This window comes from Carlito syrichta, unplaced genomic scaffold, assembly GCF_000164805.1.
Source record: "Carlito syrichta isolate Samal-C Ts95f unplaced genomic scaffold, Tarsius_syrichta-2.0.1 Scaffold315639, whole genome shotgun sequence".
Classification (NCBI taxonomy): Eukaryota; Metazoa; Chordata; class Mammalia; order Primates; family Tarsiidae; genus Carlito; species Carlito syrichta.
Genome location: NW_007259735.1, coordinates 159,625 through 169,079, shown reverse-complemented (window position 1 = coordinate 169,079; position 9,455 = coordinate 159,625).

Sequence of the window (9,455 nt, the reverse complement as noted above, 5' to 3'; positions counted from 1 at the left end):
CAGAACGGGATCACGTGCTGTAGCCGCTGGGCTCAGTGGGGCGTGGCTCGGGCTTCCGGTCCAGGCCGGGAGGGGCTCCGTGGGCCTCATGCTGAGCTCCGTTCACTCAAGGGGCACCCCAGGGAGGCGAGCACATGTCCGCCCCTGCTGCCCGGAGATGTCCCGCTGGCCGAAGCACGCCACGTGGCCAAGTCCCAAGTCAAGAGGCACGGAATCCGCGTAGTGGCTCGGGAAGCGAAGGCCGCACGCGCCGCCTTTCCTTAGGCCGGTCCACGGGATTTGGGAAGGCCACGGAGGTCTCAGTCCAAACCTGGCTCATGAGGGGATGTGGCGATGTGGTTAGGAGTGTGGCCTGTGGAGGTGCGCTTCCAGCATCAAATCCCAGCCCCCCCACCTGCTGGCTGTTTGACCTAGGGCAACTCATATTCGTTTCGAGGCTCAGATTCCTCATCTGCAAAATAATAGTACTGCCTCGGAGGGTGGTTGTGACCCGCCCGTGTGCTTCTAAAATGGCCCTGCGCACAGTAGGGCGACGTGTTAGCTCTGGTCCTCTGGGGCTGGGGTCTTGGTAGTCCTGCCGTTCCCGAGGAAAGAAGGGAGGCATGGAGGCCGGGGAGGCCGGGCAGGCCTCAGCGTGCGCGGCCTCTCGTGCTGGGGAGGCCTCCCACCTCGATCTGCGCATGCGTCATCGCGCACGAGCAACCCGGCAGCGAATGTACCACAATTGCTTTTTCATTAGGAGCCGCAGAATTCACATCCAGTAGCTCTTGACCACTGAGGTTTGCAGTTCATGGCGCCTCGCACGCTGAAACACGAAGCTGACCGCTCACTCCGGCTTTGTTAGGACGGCATCAGCCGCGCGAACGCAGACCGCCACTTCATTACCTGCTCTCGGGTCAAGCAGGAGGGGCAAGATCAGCTCACCAGATGTTCCACGTGCCGGGCTCAGAGTTCTCGGGGCTTCCAAGCTGTGTTCATTCCGGAGCATTCGCAATCAAAGTACAACCCCAGGCGGGCACGTTTTCACACTAGCATGCCCACAGCATGTGTGGAAGAAAGGAGGGGGGCGGGAGGGGGATCTGTGTAGATCTAAGTCAAACTAATGAGCTGTCAGCTGAGTCACATCTGGAGATCAAATATAATTTGTTGGCCTCAAACCCCATTCCGGTCCCTGTCATTTCCGTTCTGCTGGTACCAGGCCATCCTTTGCAGCATGGTCCTAATGTGTTTCTCCATGCTGACAAGGATCCAGCAGCCACCAAGTGTGGAATCCCAAGTCATCTGTAATAGGCGAATGTAACGTCCCTTTATTTTGTGCAGGTGATGTTAGAGGCCCAGGTCTTTTGCTGGGATAAGTAGGTGGGAGTGGGTAATTGCACAGCACTTCCGTCGTGTCAGAATGCAGTTTTCATGAGGAAAATAGGAGCGTTTTTGTGAAATTTTGAATGTATAGTGGAAGTCAGTGACACATTGGTGTAAATGTAAATACGACGCGAAACAAAAGCCAGAGATGAATAGGCGCTCTCAGCTTTAAGAAGAAACTTTGGCTGGGCACGATGGCTCATGCCTGTCATCCCAGCACTTTGGGAGGCCGAGGTGAGAGGATCGCTTGAGTCCGCGGTTGTGAGACCAGCCTGGGCAACTTGGTGAGACCTCATCTCTACAATAAATCAAAAATTAGCCGGATGTGGTGGCACGTGCCTGTAGTTCTAACTCCTTGGAAGGCTGAGGTGGAAGGATCCCCTGAGCCCAGCAGGTTGAGGCTGTGTTGGCATGAGCGCGCCACTGCACTCCAGCCTGGGCGACAGTGAGACTCCATTTGAAAACAATAAATAAATAAAAGAAGAACCTTTTATTGTCCTCCACCAAGTGGGGCAAATCTTTGTACAGTGGGCCTGTTCACAGGGTTCTTCTGCTCCAGGGTGAGATGAGCACATCCCAACCCATCTGCTGCTCAGCTTCGTGGGCTGCACCAGGTTGGAGCAGTTCGCCAACACCTCGGATGGGGAGGGCTGGAGTGGGATTTTGCTTCTCAGGAGAGGTATGTGCATCTGGCAATGGGAGAGTGGCCAGAGAACAGAGCCAGCAGCAGTTTTATTCTATTTAGATATTTAAAGTGTTTTTTTTTTCCCCCCCGGTGGAAAATAATCTGTTTCTGGTTTAACTTGATTTAAAATCACTGCCATGTTATTGTAAATAACGTGACACCTCATTTCTTGAAAGAAGCTTGGAATATGGCTATGAAATCTCGAGTATACAAATGACGAATTAGTTTTGTGGATTTGACTCTTCACCATGACAAAAGATGTGTAATTTTTGGATGCTTAAAAATCAAAAGGAATAGTTGGCATAGAGTGCTACTAGGAACTTTCCACTAGGTGGCAGTATATTTCTAGGTTTTTAACATCTAGCCTAGTGGTTCCCAAAGTATGGTTCCTGGAACTAGTGTCGGTGTCACCTGGGAATTTGGTAGAAATGGGAATTCTCTGACTTCCATCCCAGACCTAGCGACTCAGGAACTCTGGGGGTGGGGCCCAGCAATCTGCATTTCCTTCCACAAGCTCTCTGGGTGATTCTGCCTCACTCTCAAGTTTGAAAGTCACTGATCTAGTCACAGTTTGGGGTCTTTTTGCACTTTGAAAATGACAGCATTTTAGGTGACAAGTTCTGGTGGGCTTTAATGGAAGGTGTTGTGACTGAGAGACTCTGAAAGACACCCATGTCTCAAGTATCTTTTATACTTTCCCCAGCGTCACAAATGTCCCCCATTAATCCTGGCTGAGGGTTAAAGCATGGAACACCTCATCAGAACAGGAAGTAAACCTCTAGGTCAAATCTATTAGCCATTGGAACTTAGTAGTACCTGAGAACCGATAGATTCTTGAGCTGAATCTGACACGTTGCCTTCCTTTTTTTTTTTTTTTGAGATTAGGCAAAATAGTCTATTCAGAAAGTAGATTAGAAAAGAGTGTATTCACTTCTCAAGGGAGAGGAGAGAAGGGGCCAGATGCTTAAAGGCCTGTCACCTGCTTTTGTAAATAAAGTTTTATTGGAACACAGCCACACTCATTTGCGTAATATCTACCGCTGCTTTCAAGCTGATAGGGATGGTGTGGCCTGCAAAACCTACTATCTGGTCCTTTACAGAAGATGGGGTAGATATGGATGAAGAGTACTTAGGAAGGCCTTGAGGGGTTGGGTTATCAGTCCCAGGTCAGTTGGGCGATCCAAGGTAGAAGACCTTGAGTAGTGGCATGGTCAAGAGTTTTTTTTCCTGGCAGGGAGAGAGGAGCAGCAGTTGGGGGTGGGGAGGCCTGGATGAGGCATGGGGGCAATTAAGATGCTTCCGGTCATAAGTTAATATACTGATACCTTCAGATGCAAATATCAACCAGCAGGTCTGCTAACTAGAATCACCTTTTCCAACGGCTATCCCCCCCCTTCTATTTACTCATCTGTAAATAGCAGCTATGTATCCATCTGTAATCAACTAAGATGCTTTTTGTGGGGATTTAATTTACAACTCTTTAAAAATTGGCCCCCAAAATGACTCACACCAATAATCCCAGCCAGCACTTTGGGAGGCCAAGGTGAGAGGATTGCTTGAGTCCATGGGTTTGAGACCAGCCTGGCCAACTTGGCGAGACCTCATCTCTACAATAAATCAAACAATTAGCTGGGCATGGTGGCACGTGCCTGTAGTTCTAGCTACTTAGAAGGTTGAGGCGGAAGGATCACCTGAGCCCAGCAGGTCGAGGTTGCAGTGGCTGTGAGTGTGCCATTGCACTCCAGCCTGGGTGACAGAGTGAGACTCCAACTCAAAAAAAACCCAAAAAACTCCACCCACTTGCTGTCAATGGACTTGAGGTGAGTGTGCAGATTGAAAGTGCAGAGAAAAAGAAGGCATTTGCCGATAGAACAGAACAGACCACGTTTGGCAAAGCTCTTTCCACTGACTTCCCTCCTTGGCGCCAGCTGCTGTGCTGGAATTTCTTGAGTCGTGTTTTCCAGGTGTTTTAAGCCTGTCTTGTCCTGAGTAATTTTCATGTGTTGCATGTATTGACTTCCCACAGCAGCTCTGACAGACACACATCAATCCGCCTATCTATCAGAAGGAGGTGAAACAGCTCAGAGAAGTCAAGTAAGTCTCTCAGGCCCGCCAGCTGGGCCCTGGATTGGAGCCCCGGGACCCAGGCCTGGCTCAGTTGATGCCGGGCCTGCTACTCCAAGCCTACTCCATCCTGTGTGACTTCTTAACTGCTATTCTCGGTGTTCTTTTTATAGACTGGTATCTAGGCCTTGCAGTCTTACTTAAGTTATTATATTATTATCCTTCCTAGTAGGACTCTAATTAATTAATCATCTAGAAATGGTTTTCTGTTCAGTCTATTAAGCCAGATCGAGGTCTTCAGTGAGCGGAGTCGAATCCTTGGCGGGGGTGGGGCGGTCCCAGGTTGTGGGTTCTGACCACAGGTGGCATCTCCTGGGCCGGGGGACCTCAGCCAGGGGCTGATCTTCAGAACAGAGGGATCTGCAACTCGCCGTTGGGCAATGAGAAGGAAATGAGACAAATAGGAGCTCGCTGGTCAGACTGGTGGTTAGATCCTGCTCTGGTCTTTCACTTTCGTCTCGGCCTGTGGAAGGGCAGGTGGCCTGCCTGGGAGCTGGCTCACGGTCCCACCCGAGACCGACTTGGGCGAGCAGAGCCTTGCTGGGCACCTGGGAGCCAGTGTGCGGGGGCCATGTTGCTCCTTTTTTTTGAGTGCGCGTCTCACTCTGTCGTCCAGGCTGCGGTGCAGTGGCACGCTCACGGCCACCACAGCCTTGACCTGCTGGGCTCAGGTCAGAATGCAGTTCTTCCGCCTCAGCCTTCCAAGTAGCTGGAACTACAGGCGTGTGCCACCGTGCCTGGCTAATATTTCTTGATTTGTCGTAGAGACAACGTCTCGCCAGGTTGCCCAGGCTGGTCTCGAACCCCTGGGCTCGGGCAGTCTTCTTGTCTCGACCTCCCAGAGTGCTGGGATGACAGGCTTGAGCCACCGCGCCCGGCCCATGTTGTTCTTTTATCCCAGGATGTTTTATGTTTGTCTGGGGAAGTGTTGACAGGTGTACAAGGCAGAAGGAATGGGGACCATGTGTGGGAGTGCCCGGAGAAAAGCGTCCCCTGGGTCCCAACATCCCCCAGCTCACTTTTCCGAGGAGGTGCTGAAGGTGATGTGAGGCTAGACAGAAGTTACTGGTAATGAGATTCCTTTCTGGCTCGGAATCCTCTGTGCCTTCTCCTCAGCCACAGCTGTTGGAGAACGAAGGTGTGAGGCAGGCCTTGAGCCTCACGTGACCTGGGGAAGGAGGCCATTTTGGAGGACACATTCCCTGGGGATTTATTTCCCTGTTGGAGGGAGCCAGAGGGCCTGTCCCCAACGGGTGACCCCAGGGCGAATGGGTGAAGGAGGGACATGGAAGCTGATGGCCTCTGGTGTCTCCTGGATGGGCAGGTCCACAGGGAGCTGCAGAACCAGAAACAATGGTAGCGGAGGATGGACCAGCAATGAAGTGGGAAGACCAAGAAACTTAGAAAAGATGGAGGGTGTTAGCAGGCCTAATGACCAACTCCACCTACATGGAGGGAACGCCACACACGGGTTCCTCCAGGGGCACGGAGCCCTTGTCAGCGCTGTGGTTAGACCAGGGAGTGAGAGGCTGGGTCCTGGCTCCTGACTCCATGCTGTGAGCGGCAGGGCCAGGGTCTGAACCCTGCTCCACTGGCTGGCAGAGCCCCGGCCTTCATCCACCAAGTCCTGAGCCCTAGGCACCGCTGTGCCTTTCCCTGTGCTCCTGTCTGCCATCTATCCTGACTCCCTGCCCCTCACAGCTTGGGCACCACATGGCATTTGGCCTTCCCCCCCAAGGAGCCCGGCCCAGATGGGCAGGCCTGTGCCAGCCCAGCCAGGCTCTGTCTGGGTGGACATTGCTGTTCTCTGTCCTGCGTGCATGCCACCCCCAGCGCTGCTCTGATGCCTCCGTAGCATGTAGAGAGCCGGCCAGGGTCCTTGGGGGCTCGGGCTGGAGCTGGGCCCTCGCATTCCTGCCTTCTGCCAGAGCTGTCTCCAAGCGCCTGTCAGGTTGGAAAGGCGAGGAATCCTGCCCAGCAGCTGCAGAAGCCGGGCTGGGTTGGGAGAGCTCAGCTCGGGGGGAGAAGAAATTGCTTCAGAAGGAAAGAAACGAGTTAGAGTGACGCGGCGTGACCAGAGGTGGCCACACCGCTGTGCTCTGGGTTCTGTGCAGTGTCTCAAGATATTTTTCCAAAGCTCTGTATTTGGCCAAACTGGAAACGTCCTTTGCCAAATACTTTCTTTGCCTTGGTTTTTCAAGTCAAGATCTGTTTGGTGTTTTGGAGTCATTTACTCTTGACATAGCCCAGGGAGGCTGGTGGGTGAGAGCTGTTTATAAAAGCAGATTTGAGGAATCAGAGGCCAAGAAGGATTTGGTCCATCCTCCTCGGCACACCTCCGACATCCTCCATGCAGGGAGAGCTGGGTGACTGAGGCTGGGAATCCCAGACGGAGCATGGGCGGGTGCCTTCCCCATTGCTCCTGGGCACCTTAGGGACACAAAGGCCCCCTTCTGGTTCCCCAAAGCCTCCTTGCTTCACTCTTCTCTCAGATCCTAGAAATGCTCTGGAACTCAAGGCCGCCACGTCCCAGAGACCTATACAACAGTAGGCAGCCAGAGCCCTGGGCTCCCTGGCTCGGGGCTTCCTTGAGCCCCTCCCAACTTCTCCCCTGCCCTCACCTTGGGAGGGTCTTGTGAGTAGCTTCTGTGGAGCTGACTCAGGACCCCAAGCTCCATAATTAGAGACCCAGGTCTTTCAGTTCTGCCGAGGACTCAGAAATAAAGTCCTAAAGGCTTTTTTTGTTTGTTTGTTTGAGTTGGGGTCTCACTCTGTCTCCCAGGGTGGAGTACAGTGGCACGATCATAGCTCACTGCAGCCTCAACGTGCTGGGCTCAGGCGATCCTTCTGCCTCAGCCTTCCAAGTAGCTGAAAGACTACAGGCATGTGTCACCACACCCAGCTAATTTTTTGATTTATTGTAGAGACGAGGTTTGAGGTTTTGCCATGTTGTCCAACCTGGTCTTGAACTCCTGGGCTCAGGCAATCTTCTCACCTTGGCTTCCTGAAGTGCTGGAATTACAGGCATGAACCACCATGCTCAATGGTAAGTTTTTAACTTTTTTTTTGTGGAGACAGAGTCTTGCTACATTTGCCGAGGCAGATCTTGAACTCCTGGCTTCAGGCGATCCTCCTGCCTCGGCCTCTCAATGAGCTGAGGTTATAGGTGCAAGTTACTGTGCCTGGCCCTCCCAATGGCTTTTTATTCTTTTCTCTTTTTTGGGGGTAGGAGTCTCACTCTGTCACCCAGGCTGGAGGGCAGATGGCACGCTCCCGGCCACCGCAGCCTTGACCTGCTGGGCTCCGGTGATCCTTCCGCCTCAGCCTTCCAAGTAGCTGGAACTGCAGGCACACACCACCTCGCCTGGCTAATTTTTTGATTTATTGTAGAGATGGTGGGGGGGAAATTCTCACCAAGTTGCCCAGGCTGGTCTCGAACCTACGGACTCAGGCAATCCTCTCACGTAGGCCTCCCAAAGTGCTAGGATTATTGGCGTGAGCCACCGCGCCTGGCCTCCAAAGGTTTTCTCTCCAGATTTCTAGTCTGTACCCCCAAAACCCTGCTCTGCCCTCCCCAAGGCTCTGAGTCTGTGGTGGAAGGGCAGGCAGTGCTGCTTGGAGGTGAACTCGGAATCAGGACCTCTGGGTTTGCTCCTTAATGTCTCGCGTGAGACAATGGAGAGCAGCGTTTCTAATAGGCTTAACCTCTGTATTTTGACTTCGTGTTAGAAAAATCTGCAAACAGGCCTTCTGAGTCAATTCCACTGGGGCTCTGGTGACAAACCACTCTGGCCGTGTCTGGTGGTTTACAGTGTCCCCAGAGCCCTTGGATGGAATTATAGCCGTTCCTCTGTGCCGTTGCTGTCTCTCTGCCTCTGTCTCTCTCAAGCCTCTGACTCTCTCTCTCTCTCTCTCTCTCTCCACACAGAAAGAGCTGGAACCAAACTGGAATGTGCGCCTGGGCAGCCTCGGCCCTTAGTGCCATGTACTGCATGTGTTGGCAACGGTGGCCCTGCAGTGTCCTGGCAGAGCCCAACAGATGAATGGGTAATTAAACGGAGTGCTTGCCGACGGATGCTTATTTCTTTAGTTCCAAATTTATTACTTAATTAAAGGGCGTTTGCAGCCTGCCAAGAGATGCTAGATCTTTCTTTCCTGTGCCAACAGATAGTTCTTATAATTCCCCCCTTTGCCTTTCAGTCTCTCTGTCTCTCTCTCACACACAGACACACCCACATAGAGTCTTAGATCAAACAAGAGCACCAGCTTTTGGTGATTTCCTTGGTTAAACCCCAGATAGTTTTTGCCCCAGGGCAAGGTAAGAGGGTTAGTCCCATCTCTTCTCCTCAATGGCCACCTAGGAGTGGAGTCAAGGGAGTGGTCGCTTAGACCCTGCGGAGGCTGGTGGGCTGGTAGGGATAAGAACGCCCCTGACTTCACTGTCACCTCCAGATGGGCACCACCCCTCTGGCCTTCTCTCTGCTGCTGCCTCGTCAACCCCCAGACTTCCCCATTCCTCTGCTCTGCCCCATGGAGCTGAGCCCGGGTGATCTGGAACACAGTGGACTATTGTTCCAAAGACAATAAAAAAGATTGGGAAATGCAGTGGCTGTCACTCCCCGGTGCCCGCAAGTTGGAATTCGATGTGTGTGTTCAGAGGGCCGTGTCAAGATCGCGCCTGTTGGGGTAGAACAAACAGGAAGGAACAAGAGGGGAAAAAGACAAGGACTGGGATCAGGCACCCCGAAAAGAAGATGAAAGAGGCACCTCCTCCCTTAACCTCCGTGACAGATTTAAAGCGTCATTAGTGGCCCGCAAGGGGTTCTCAAGCAGCTACTGCCTCATCATCATGGCCATTAACCAGAGCGCAAATGACCCGCGAGGGCCCTCGGCCTGTCACGGTGCTGTCACCAGCATGGTTTATGGCTTCTGCGCCCCAGGTCCCCGATGGGCAACATGATCCCTTTCTTCCCTCGTCAGAGTGAAGCTGGACTTGGGCGCTCATAAATCCAGTGAGATGTCCCAGGGGCTGGCTGCCATCTTGGAGGTGCTGGGTGAGGATTTACAGGCCCAGCCACAGTTTTAGGGAGCCAGGGTTACCGGTGGAGGCATTAAAGGATGCTGAGTTAGCCAGGTGCGGTGGCTGAAACCCCAGCACTTTGGGAGGCTGAGGTGAGAGGATTGCCTGAGTCCAGGGGTTTGAGACCAGCGTGGGCAACTTGGCGGGACATCTCTACAATAAACCAAAAAATTAGCTGGGTGTGGTAGCATGTGCCTGTAGTTC